At 45.9% G+C, this 13,308-nt stretch overlaps 2 non-coding genes and 2 pseudogenes across 2 annotated transcripts; all 4 read right to left on the bottom strand.

The window, feature by feature from the left end:
• Positions 1 to 5,894: 5,894 nt before the first annotated feature.
• Positions 5,895 to 6,014, bottom strand: LOC122335049 (annotated as a pseudogene).
• Positions 6,015 to 7,408: 1,394 nt separating this feature from the next.
• On the bottom strand, positions 7,409 to 7,526 carry LOC122335047. The gene has a single exon (XR_006248910.1). It is a non-coding gene; the product is annotated as a 5S ribosomal RNA (ribosomal RNA).
• Positions 7,527 to 8,925: 1,399 nt separating this feature from the next.
• LOC122335043 lies at positions 8,926 to 9,044 on the bottom strand. Its single transcript, XR_006248909.1, has one exon. It is a non-coding gene; the product is annotated as a 5S ribosomal RNA (ribosomal RNA).
• Positions 9,045 to 10,461: 1,417 nt separating this feature from the next.
• On the bottom strand, positions 10,462 to 10,581 carry LOC122335050 (annotated as a pseudogene).
• Positions 10,582 to 13,308: the final 2,727 nt, after the last annotated feature.

The raw sequence follows: 13,308 nt of genomic DNA, 5'->3' as shown, positions 1-13,308 counted from the left end.
AAAGACTGAGGCAATATTAGAGCTGGCCCACTCCCATCCGATGGCCGGACACCTTGGGGCCGCCAACACGGGCGCAAAGAATTCGGGACTGGTTTCACTGGCCAGGTCTCGATGCTGAGGCGAAATGGTTCTGCCAGGCCTGCCCGGACGTGCCAGCTAACGACGCGCCGCACTTTCCCAGTCATCTCATTCCGCTACCCATCATCGACGTGCCCTTCGAGCGCATCGGGATGGACCTAGTTGGGCCGCTGCCAAGTCCGCCCGGGACATGAACACGCGCTGGTTATCGCCGACCACGCCACCCGCTTCCCCGAGGCGGTACCCCTCCGGAAGGCCACTGCGAAGGCAATCGCCAAGAGCTGTTCCTCCTTCAGCCGGTCGGCATACCAGCCGAGATCCTGACCGATCAAGGTACCCCCTTCATGTCCCGGCTAATGGCTGACCTCTGCCGGCTGCTGCAAGTAAACAGTTGAGGACCACGGTCTACCACCCACAGACGGACGGCCTGGTTGAGAGGTTCAACCAGACACTCAAACAGATGCTCCGACATGTGGTGGCCGAAGACAGACGGGACTGGGACTTGATGCTGCCGTGATATACTCTTCGGCATCCGGGAGGTTCCCAAGCCTCAACGGGTTCACGCCTTCAAACTCCTCTTTGGCTGACAGCCTCGGGGCCTCCTGGACGCGTCGCCAAGGAGGCCTGGGAGCAGCAGCCGGCAGCCCATCGCACTGCCGCTTTGGAGCACGCTAAGGAGATGAGGGACCGGATAGACCGCGGCCATGCCATTAGTCCGGGACCACCTGTGTAAAGCTCAACAGGCCCAACAACGAGACTACAACCGGGCAGCCCAACCACGGGAATTCCAGCCTGGTGACAAGGTCTTGGTCCTCGCTCTACGGCAGCCTGTAAGTTCCTGGCGACGTGGCAGGGGCCCTACACGGTAATGGAAAACTCGGCCCGCTACGCATCGAATACACCAGCCCGACCGCCGATGAGCCGACCAGATCTACCACGCCAACCTCCTCAAGAGGTGGAGAGGGAATGAGGGCCAAGTCTCCGGCCTTGCGACTACCGGGTCCCGTGGTTGTTGATACCAACCCCATCTTTCGGCTGCCCAGAAGGGGGAGCTCCAGCACCTGGTCGGTCAGTTCTCGGACGTGTTCTCCCCTAGCCCCGGCGGACCTACGCCATCGAGCACGCAGATCCGGACGCCCCTGAGCATCATCCGCAGCGGCCCTACCGTGTCCCGGAGGCTCGCCGGCAGGCTATCGAGGAGGAAATACAACAAATGCTCAAATTGGGGTAATCGTCAGCCATCCCGTGAGCCCGTGGTCCAGTCCTATAGTGATGGTGCCAAAACCCGACGGCTCCCTCCGCTTCTGCAATGATTTCCGCCGGTTGAACGAGGTCTCCGAGTTTGACGGGTACCCCATGCCCCGTGTGGACGAGTTGTTGGACTGACTGGGAAGGGCCCGCTACATCTCTACACTTGACCTGACAAAAGGCTACTGGCAGGTACCCCTCTCTAAGTCCTCAAGACCTAAAACTGCATTTTCTACCCCTAGCGGACACTGGCAATACAACGAACCTTCCCTTCGGACTTCACGGGCCCCCCGCAACCTTCCAGCGAGTGATGGACGTTGTCCTCCCTCCCCATCAGAGCTACGCCGCGGCCTATCTGGACGACGTTGTCATCCACTCGGAGACCTGGGAGGACCACCTAGAGCGCTTGCGGAGGGTGCTGTCCGAACTCCGGAGGGCTGGGCTCACAGCCAACCCCAGGCAATGTCACCTGGCACTGTCTGAAGCAAGGTACCTGGGTTACCAAGTCGGAGGGGCCTTATCCGGCCCCAGGAAGACAAGGTGGAAGCGGTCAAGAATGCCCCGAGGCCTCTCACCAAAACCCAGGTACGAGCCTTTCTGGGGTTGGCGGGCTACTATCGTTGTTTTATCCCCAACTTCTCTCTTTAGCCGCCTCTGACGGACCTAACCAGGAAGGGGCAGCCGGAGAAGATAAAGTGGACACCGAGACCGAGGAGGCGCTCCGGAAGATCGAGAAGGCGCTAACATCGGAACCGGTCCTTCGAGTGCCGGATTTCAGCTGCCCCTTTCTGTTACAGACGGATGCCTCCGATACGGGGTTGGGGGCAGTTCTCTCCCAAATCCGGGAGGGCGAGGAGCATCCAGTCTTATACATCAGTCGAAAGCTGTCCCCAGCCGAGAGAATTAGCGGTATTACCTCCTTGTCCGGAAGTTCACCCTCCCCTCACCGACCACGCCCACTGCAATGGATGGCCCGGGCCAAGGAAACCAACGCGAGGGTGACCTGGTGGTTCCTAGCGCTCCAGGACTTCAACTTTGTTGTGCGTCACCGAGCTGGAGCGGCGAACGCCAATGCGGATGAGCCCTCTCGGATCTGGGCAGCTTTCGCAGGTCTGTCAGGGGTCACTCCCCGCCCACCCCCGGCTTCTCCTAACGGCACGCTTCATTTCAGGACCAGGACGACACTTAGGGGAGGTGACGAGCGCCCCGAGCAGCCATCAGCGCCGCCTCTGGTAAACAACGAGAGCACGTGCATGCACTCATGCGACAGGCTGACCGGTCTCAGCTGTCGCCATCAGCGGGCCAGGATAAAAAGGCTACGCAGCATGCTGTCAGTGAGCTTTTGCCTCCATGAACTCTAACGCTAACTCTAACGACTCTTCTCTTGTCCCCCCCGCAGAAAGCAGCGTGTAGACTGGTCAGCCGGCACCCCACGGCACGCACTTCATTCTGCACCACGAAGAAAGAGAACGGTGCACCGGAGCACGCGTGATCCCACGGACCGCACTTTCACCCGTACTTCTTTTGTCATTTTTTTGCTTTCTGAATAAAATCCACCCTCCGGGATTTTCACTTGAGCCCTCCTTGCTGTGTGTTTCTTCACCCCGTCACAGTATGTTGAATAACCCAATTATTTAATGCAATGCAAAGTCGCAATGCATTTAATTTCAATGCACCACAAAATCTGTGTATTTCTGATACTGTTTTTTTTTTTTCTCTGCTTGAATCTCTCCATCTACATGCCACCGCTTATGTCTTTATCGTGGTAAATGTTGATGACAACATTAAATTAACAAGGTATGTTGAATAACACAAATGTTAAATGCAATGCAAAGTCTCAATGCATTTAATTTCAATGCACCACAAAATCTGTGTATTTCTGATACTGGTCTTCTGTGACTCTTTATATATTTCATCTATCTATAAAAGTGTTTGAGTTTTTACCATGGTAAAAGTGGATGACAACATTAAATTAAGAAGGTACGTTGAATAACCCAATTGTTCAATGCAATGCAAAGTCTCAATGCATTTAATTTCAATGCACGACAAAATCTGTGTATTTCTGATACTGGTCTTTTTTTCTCTGCTTCAATCTCTCCAACTACATGCCACCGCTTATGTCTTTACCGTGGTAAATGGATGACAACATTAAATTAAGAAGGTATGTTGAATAACACACATGTTCAATGCAATGCAAAGTCTCAATGCATTTAATTTGAATGCACTACAGAATCAATGTATTTCTGATACTGGTCTTTTTTTGTCTGCTTGAATCTCTCCATCTACATGCCACCGTTTATGCCTTTACCATGGTAAATGTGGATGACAACCTTAAATTAAGAAGGTATGTTGAATAACCCTAATGTTCAATGCAATGCATTTGTTAATTTAATGTTGTCAAGGGTTATTAACAAGGAATGTTGAATAATCCAATTGTTCAATGCACTACAAAATCAATGTATTTCTGATACTGTTTTTTTTTGTCTGCTTGAATCTCTCCATCTACATGCCACCGTTTATGTCTTTACCATGATAAATGTGATGAAAACCTTAAATTAAGAAGGTATGTTGAATAACCCAATTGTTCAATGCAATGCAAAGTCTCAATGCATTTAATTTCAATGCACCACAAAATCTGTGAATTTGTCATACTGGTCTTCTGTGACTCTTTATATATTTCATCTACATGCCACTGTTTGAGTTTTTACCATGGTAAAAGTGGATGACAACATTAAATTAACACGGTATTTTGAATAACCCAATTGTTCAATGCAATGCAAAATCTCAATGCATTTAATTTCAATGCACCACAAAATCTGTGTAGTTCTGATACTGGCCTTCTGTGTCTCTTTCTATATTTCATTTAAATGCCTCTGTTTATGTCTTTACTGTGGTAAATGTTAGTAAGTTACTAACATTAACTGAACTAGGTAATTTCAGTAAAAACCCCAAACATTCACTATAGTATAAACCAATAATTTTTCTGATTTGTATACACCATGTTCAGTTGCACCTGAACATTCTATTATTGTTATTATGACATCATGTTTTGGAACACAGTTGTGTTGTAATCTTTACTCTGTTTTAGCCACGTTGCCATGGTAATGGACATTAACATTAACAAGGTAAGTGCAGTATACAAAAAATGAATTACGATATAAAATCGCTATTTTTTCGTTATATAACATAAAATGAGTGCATTTCTGATACTGGTCTTCTGTGTCTCTTTTTATACTTTATACTTTATCTACATACCACTGTTTGAGCCTTTACTCATGGTAAATGTGGGTTGTATAACAACATCCAACTAACAAGGCAGGTTCAGTAACCCAAATGTTTATTACAAAATAAAATAAATTTTTTTATTCAAAAGCATAAAATCTGTGTATTTCTAAGATTTCTGTATTTTTTTCTACATTTCATCTACATGCCACTGTTTGAGTTTTTACCGTGGTAAAAGTGGATGACAACATTAAATTAACAAGGTATGTTGAATAACCCTAATGTTCAATGCAATGCAAAGTCTCAATGCATTTAATTTCAATGCACTACAAAATCAGTGTATTTCTGATACTGGTCTTCTGTGTCTTTGTTTATTTAAACGGGAGTTTTTATCGCTTTTAGCTGAAATGGAGTGATCAACGTGGTCGCCAAAGCGATACTGATACCCTGTTCTCCTAACTACTAAGCGAATGAAATCAAATAAGGTCCACCACATCCACTCTCCTGTAAATGGACAGTGAAAAGGTTTGTCGGTCTGACATAGAGTGTCAGTAATGTACGACCACGTTAAACAGTCCATTTCTGGCTAAAGGCGATAAAAACACCCAATGACATGAACAAAGAAACGCCGTTCAGAGCGATCACGTGTCAAACAAACTAAAAGTAAAAAAAAAAATATCAAGTAAAATGAAATAAAACGGAATCAAATATTAAACAACGCAAACATAGACCAATTGAGTTCAACGAATCATTGATCCTGAAGACATGGATCAGCATGTTCAGGTCGTTTGATTAGGGTCAGAGCTGAAATTTACAGGAGAGTGGATGTGGTGGATCTTATTTGAGGATTCCTGACGCAGGAAAAGGCAAATGCGAATTTTGTAGTCAGGCACCCGAGAGAGGAAACAAATGGAGGCCTAATGTCGAAAGGACTTAAAGCGCCGTGCCTAGGATTTCTTTAAACGAATAAATAATTAGCTCTTCGGTTGATTCTTGAATTTGTTTATTTATTTATTTATTTATTTTTTCCCGGTGCAGTTTGTATTCAAGCGGTTGGACTGACAAACAAGACTGGCAACCTCTCAAGTCGAAGAGAGGGCCCGAGTTGCAAAGGAACGTGCAGCTCTAAAGAGGTCGCTGTAGAGAGAGAGAGAAGGTCTGTCTATCGCTTCCCTGGAGGAGAAAGCAAGAATGATGACGTTGAGCTGTCCTCCGTCACAGCGACGGCAGAAAGGCGGCACAGAGAAGGGCAAAGCAAAGCAGCAGCAAATGTAAAAGGGTAAAGGAGCGAGCAAGAACAGTCGGGCCCTGGAGAAGAACGCCGCTGACTGGTGAAGGAAAAGCAAAAGCTACAGCACCTGGTATTCCCAGGCGGTCTCCCATCCAAGTACTAACCAGGCCCGCCCCTGCTTAGCTTCCGAGATCGGACGAGATCGGGCGTGCTTTCAGGTGGTATGGCCGTAAGCTAAAGCAGACCCCCGAATGCGAGCTATTTAAAGAAGGCACCGGCAGCAGGCCAAAGACGCACACCAGCTTTTCCACTCCACTCTTTTCATGTCTTCTGCAACTCTTCGACATTGTCTGCCCGAGAAAGCCGCCCCACCGCAAACTTGGCCGAGCGCGGGCGTTTCGCCGTCCTCACCACGCCAAAACAACACGTCCATTTCCTTCTTTTTCACGCCTTCGTCCCTTACATCAATTCCTTCCTTCCTTAATAAATCAACTCACATTAATTCAGTTGGAAGACAAACATCGCTGACGCCAAGCGAGCCACACTGAGTGCAAGTAAACGCAAGTCTATTTCTCAACGATATCAAATTAATCAGGCACCTTTATTTACATTTCAACCATATCCTGTCAAAGCACTCAACGCTATACAATTCGGAGCACAGAGTGTCAGTAATGTACAACCACCACGATGAACACTCCATTTCCAGCCAAAGGCGATCAAAACACCCATCGACATGAACAAAAGAAACGGCGCTCGGAGCGATCACCTGGCAAACAAACTAAAACTTCTAAAAGTTCTTTCACACGAACAAAATTAAATAAAACCTTTCACACCTGTTTAGAAATCGTAAAACTAAATAAATCAATAAAAACTCCCACTGGCATGAATAAAGAAACACCGCTCGGAGTGATCACGTGTCAAACAAACTAAAAGTTAAAAAAACTAAAACTACAACAAGTAAAATGAAATAAAACGGAATCAATTATTAAACAATGCAAACATAGACCAATTGAGTTCAACGAATCATTGATCCTGAAGACATGGATCAGCATGTTCAGGTCGTTTGATTAGGTCAGAGCTGAAATTTACAGGAGAGTGGATGTGGTGGATCTTATTTGAGGATTCCTGACGCCAGGAAAAGGCAAATACGGATTTTGTAGTCAGGCACCTCGAGAGGAAACAAATGGGGGCCTAATGTCGAAGGACTTAAAGCGGCCGTGCCTAGGATTTCTTTAAACGAATAAATAATTAGCTCTTCGGTTGATTCTTGAATTTCTTAAATCATTTGTTTATTTATTTATTTTTTCCCCGGTGCAGTTTGCATTCAAGCGGTTGGACTGACAAACAAGACTGGCAACCTCTCAAGTCGAAGAGAAGGGCCCGAGTTGCAAAGGAACGTGCAGCTCTAAAGAGGTCGCTGTAGAGAGAGAGAGAAGGTCTGTCTATCGCTCCCTGGAGGAGAAAGCAAGAATGACGACGTTGAGCAGTCCTCCGTCACAGCGACGAAGCAGAAAGGCGGCACAGAGAAGGGCAAAGCAAAGCAGCAGCAAATGTAAAAGGGTAAAGGAGCGAGCCAAAACAGTCGGCCCCTGGAGAAGAGCGCTCGCTGACTGGTGAAGGAAAAGCAAAAGCTTACAGCACCTGGTATTCCCAGGCGGTCTCCCATCCAAGTACTAACCAGGCCCGCCCCTGCTTAGCTTCCGAGATCGGACGAGATCGGGCGTGCTCAGGTGGTATGGCCGTAAGCGAAAGCGGCCCCCGAATGCGAGCTATTTAAAGAAGGCACCGGCAGCAGGCCAAAGACGCACACCAGCTTTTCCACTCCACTCTTTTCATGTCTTCTGCAACTCTTCGACATTGTCTGCCCGAGAAAAAGCCGCCCACCGCAAACTTGGCGAGCGCGCGCTTTCCGCCGCCCCTCACTGGCCAAAACAACACGCCCATTTCCCTTCTTTTTCACGCCTTCGTCCCTACATCAATTCTTCTTTCCTTAATAAATCAACTCACATTAATTCAGTTGGAAGACAAACATCGCTGACGCTGCGAGCCACACTGAGTGCAAGTAAACGCAAGTCTATTTCTCAACGATATCAAATTAATCAGGCACCTTTATTTACATTTCAACCACATCCTGTCAAAGCACTCAACGCTATACAACTCGGAGCACAGAGTGTCAGTAATGTACAACCACCACGATGAACACTCCATTTCCAGCTAAAGGCGATCAAAACACCCATCGACATGAACAAAGAAACGGCGTTCGGAGCGATCACCTGGCAAACAAACTAAAACTTCTAAAAGTTCTTTCACACGAATAAAATTAAATAAAACCTTTCACACCTGTTTAGAAATCGTAAAAACTAAATAAATCAATAAAAAAACTCCCACTGACATGAATAAAGAAACACCGCTCGAGTGATCACGTGTCAAACAAACTACAAGTTTAAGTTTAAAAAACTAAAAACTACAACAAGTAAAATGAAATAAAAACGAATCAATTATTAAACAATGCAAACATAGACCAATTGAGTTCAACTAATCATTGATCCTGAAGACATGGATCAGCATGTTCAGGTCGCTTTGATTAGGGTCAGAGCTGAAATTTACAGGAGAGTGGATGTGGTGGATCTTATTTGAGGATTCCTGACGCAGGAAAAGGCAAATACGGATTTTGTAGTCAGGCACCCCGAGAGGAAACAAATGGGGCCTAATGTCGAAGGACTTAAAGCGGCCGTGTTTAGGATTTCTTTAAACGAATAAATAATTAGCTCTTCGGTTGATTCTTGAATTTCTTAAATCATTTGTTTATTTATTTATTTTTTTCCCCGGTGCAGTTTGCATTCAAGCGGTTGGACTGACAAACAAGACTGGCAACCTCTCAAGTCGAAGAGAAGGGCCCGAGTTGCAAGGAACGCGCAGCTCTAAAGAGGTCGCTGTAGAGAGAGAGAGAAAGGTCTGTCTATCGCTCCCTGGAGGAGAAAGCAAGAATGACGACGTTGAGCAGTCCTCCGTCACAGCGACGAAGCAGAAAGGCGGCACAGAGAAGGGCAAAGCAAAGCAGCAGCAAATGTAAAAGGGTAAAGGAGCGAGCAAGAACAGTCGGGCCCTGGAGAAGAGCGCTCGCTGACTGGTGAAGGAAAAGCAAAAGCTTACAGCACCTGGTATTCCCAGGCGGTCTCCCATCCAAGTACTAACCAGGCCCGCCCCTGCTTAGCTTCCGAGATCGGACGAGATCGGGCGTGCTCAGGGTGGTATGGCCGTAAGCGAAAGCGGCCCCCGAATTGCGAGCTATTTAAAGAAGGCACCGCAGCAGGCCAAAGACGCACACCAGCTTTTCCACTCCACTCTTTTCATGTCTTCTGCAACTCTTTCGACATTGTCTGCCCGAGAAAGGCGCCCACCGGCAAACTTGGTCGAGCGCGGCGTTTCGCCGCCCTCACCACGCCAAAACAACACGCCCATTTCCCTTCTTCTTTTCACGCCTTCGTCCTACACATCAATTCCTTCTTTCCTTAAATAAATCAACTCACATTAATTCAGTTGGAAGACAAACATCGCTGACGCTGCGAGCCACACTGAGTGCAAGTAAACGCAAGTCTATTTCTCAACGATATCAAATTAATCAGGCACCTTTATTTACATTTCAACCATATCCTGTCAAAGCACTCAACGCTATACAATTCGGAGCACAGAGTGTCAGTAATGTACAACCACCACGATGAACACTCCATTTCCAGCTAAAGGCGATCAAAACACCCATCGACATGAACAAAGAAACGTATGCCTCGAGCGATCACCTGGCAAACAAACTAAAACTTCTAAAAGTTCTTTCACACGAACAAAATTAAATAAAACCTTTCACACCTGTTTAGAAATCGTAAACTAAATAAATCAATAAAAACTCCCACTGACATGAATAAAGAAACACCGCTCGGAGTGATCACGCAAGTCAAACAAACTAAAAGTAAAAAAAAACTAAAAACTACAACAAAAGTAAAATGGAAATAAAAACGGAATCAATTATTAAACAATGCAAACATAGACCAATTGAGTTCAACGAATCATTGATCCTGAAGACATGGATCAGCATGTTCAGGTCGCTTGATTAGGGTCAGAGCTGAAATTTACAGGAGAGTGGATGTGGTGGATCTTATTTGAGGATTCCTGACGCGGAAAAGGCAAATACGGATTTTGTAGTCAGGCACCCCCGAGAGGAAACAAATGGGGCCTAATGTCGATGACTTAAAGCGCCGTGCCTAGGATTTCTTTAAACTAATAAATAATTAGCTCTTTCGGTTGATTCTTGAATTTCTTAAACCATTTGTTTATTTATTTATTTTTTCCCGGTTACAGTTTGGTATCTGCCGCGTTGGACTGACAAACAAGACTGGCAACCCTCTCAAGTCGAAGAGAAGGGCCCGAGTTGCAAAGGAACGCGCAGCTCTAAAGAGGTCGCTGTAGAGAGAGAGAGAGAAGGTCCCTGTCTGCTCGCTTCCCGGAGGAGAAAGCAAGAATGACGACGTTGAGCTGTCCTCCGTCACAGCGGTATTTTTTCAAGCAGTAAAGGCGGCACAGAGAAGGGCAAAGCAAAGCAGCAGCAAATGTAAAAGGGTAAAGTGAGCGCAGCAAGAACAGTCGGGCTCCCTGGAGAAGAGCGCTGCTGACTGGTGAAGGAAAAGCAAAGCTTACAGCACCTGGTATTCCCAGGCGGTCTCCCATCCAAGTACTAACCAGGCCCGCCCTGCTTAGCTTCCCGAGATCGGACGAGATCGGGCGTGCTCAGGGTGGTATATGCCGTAAGCTTAAAGCGGCCTCTGAATGCGTGAGCTATTTAAAGAAGGCACCGCAGCAGGCCAAAGATTTGATTAAACCAGCTTTTCCACTCCACTCTTTTTCATGTCTTCTGCAACTCTTCGACATTGTCTGCCCGAGAAAAGCCCCACCGGCAAACTTGGCCGGAGCGCGCGTTCCGCCGCCCCTCACCCACCGCCAAAACACGCCTCCATTTCCTTCTTTCACGCCGTCTCCTAAGCATCAATTTCTTTTCCTTAAGTAAATCAACTCTACATTAATTCAGTTGAAGATAAGCATCGCGACGCCCGCGAGCCACACTGAAGAGTGCAAGTAAACGCAAGTCTATTTCTCAGCGATGCATCAAATTAATCAGGCACCTTTATTTACATTTCCCAAACTTATATCCCGTCAAAGCACTCAACGCTATACAATTCGGAGTACAGAGTGTCAGTAATGTGCAACCACCATTATGAACACTCCATTTCCAGCCAGTTGCTTATCAAAAACACCCATCGATATGAACAAAGAAACGCGCGCTCGGGAGGCGATCAACTGTGGAAACAAACTAAAAACTTCTAAAAAGTTCTTTCCACACGTAACAAAAATTAAATAAAACCTACACCTGTTTAGAAAATGTAGGCTTTAAATAAATCAATAAAACTCCCCCTGGCATGAATAAAGAAACACCGCTCAGGTAGTCAAAGCATATCAAACAACCTAAAAAGTTAAAAAAAAAACTAAAAAGCTACAACAAGTAAAATGAAGTAAAGCGGAATCAATTGTTAAAGCAATGCAAACGCCAGACCAATTCGGTTTCAACAGATCAATTTGATCCTGGAAGCATTGCTTGGATCAGCATATTCTCAGGCCGCTTGATTAGGGTCAGAGCTGAGAATTTACAGGAGAGTGGTCTTGGTGGATCTTATTTGAAGATTCCTGGCTACTGGAAAGGCAAATACGGATTTTGTAGTCAGGCACTCCCGAGAGGAAACAAATAGGGCCCACAACGCTGATGGACTTAAAGCGTCAGTACCTAGGTTTCCGCTAAACGAATAAATAATTAGCTCTTGATTGATTCTTGAATTTCTTAAATCATTTGTTTATTTTATTTATTTTTTCCCAGATGCAGTTTGCATTCATCTGCAGTTGGTAATGACATACAAGACTGGCAACCTCTCAGAGTCGAAGAAGAAGTGGCCCGAGTTGTAAAGAACGGGCAAGCTCTGGGGGGCAAGAGAATCGCTGGTAGAAGAGAGAGAGAAAGGTCTGGCTACCAAAACTCCCTGGAGGAGAAAGCAAGAAATGACGACGTTGAGCTGTCCTCCGTCACAGCGACGAAGCAGAAAAGCGGTACAGAGAAGGGCAAAAGCAAAGAGGCAGTAAATGTAAAAGGGTAAAGGAAGTTTAGCAAGAAATATTGGGCCCCTGGAGGAAGAGCGCTCGCTGACTGGTGAAGGAAAAGGTGTAAGCTTTACCGCACCTGGTATTCCCAGGCGGATATACCATCCCAAAGTACTGACCAGGCCTGCCCTGCTTAGCCTCGAGATACAACGCAGAATCGGGCGTGCTCAGGTGATATAATGTGAGAGCAACCGAAGCCCCGAATCGACCCCGAATGCGACTATTTAGAAGAAGGCACCGGCAGCAGGCCAAAGACGACAAGCACCAGCTTTTCCACTCCACTCTTTCTGGCGTCTGTGCCGCAACTCTTTACGACATTGTCTGCCCGAGAAAGCGCACACCGCAAACTTGGCCGGGCGCGGCGTACCGCCTCTACCACTGCCTTAAAACAACACGCCCATTTCCTTCTTTTTCGCCTTCGTCCTTACATCAAATTCCTTCCTTCCTTAATAAGAAATCAACCTACATTAATTCGGTTGGAAGACAAATATCGCTTTGGCTACTGAGCCGCCCCGCTGAGTACAAGCAAGCGCCAGCCCGCTTTATAACGATATCAGTCAATCGACCTTTTTATTTACATTTCAACATATCCTGTCCAAGCACTCAACGCTATGGTGAGCACAGAGTGTCGTAACCTGCATACACGATGAACACTCATTTTCAGCTAAAGCGCAGTCAAAACACCCATCGACGACAAAGCGGCGTTGAACGATCACTGGCAAACAAACTAAAACTTCTAAAAAGTTCTTTCACCACGAACAAAATTAAGTAACCTTTTCCACACCTGTTTAGAAATAAATAAAAACTAAATAAATCAATAAAAAACTCCCACTGACATGAATAAAGCTAAACACTGCTCTGAGGATCACGTGTCAAACAAACTAAAAGTAAAAAAAATCTAAAAACTACAACAAGTAAATGAAATAAAAACGAATCAATTATTAAACAATGCAAAACATAGACTAATTGAGTTCAACGAATCATTGATCCTGAAGACATGATCAGCATGTTCAGGTTCGTTTGATTAGGTCAGAGCTGAAATTTATATGAGAGTGGATGTGGTGGATCTTATTTGAGGATTCCTGACGCAGGAAAAGGTAAATACGGATTTTGTAGTCAGGCACCCGAGAGGAAACAAATGGGGGCCTAATGTCGGTTGACTTAGCGGCCGTGCCTAGAGATTTCTTTAAACGAATAAATAATTAGCTCTTCGGTTGATTCTTGAATTTCTTAAAATCATTTGTTTATTTATTTATTTTCCCGTGCAAATTGCATTCAGCGGTTGGACTGACAAACAGTTGCAACCTCTCAAAAGTCAGAAGAAGAAGGGCCCG

Source organism: Puntigrus tetrazona, unplaced genomic scaffold (assembly GCF_018831695.1).
Source record: "Puntigrus tetrazona isolate hp1 unplaced genomic scaffold, ASM1883169v1 S000000694, whole genome shotgun sequence".
In the NCBI taxonomy this organism is placed as follows: Eukaryota; Metazoa; Chordata; class Actinopteri; order Cypriniformes; family Cyprinidae; genus Puntigrus; species Puntigrus tetrazona.
This window is presented reverse-complemented; position numbering and strand designations above follow the sequence as displayed.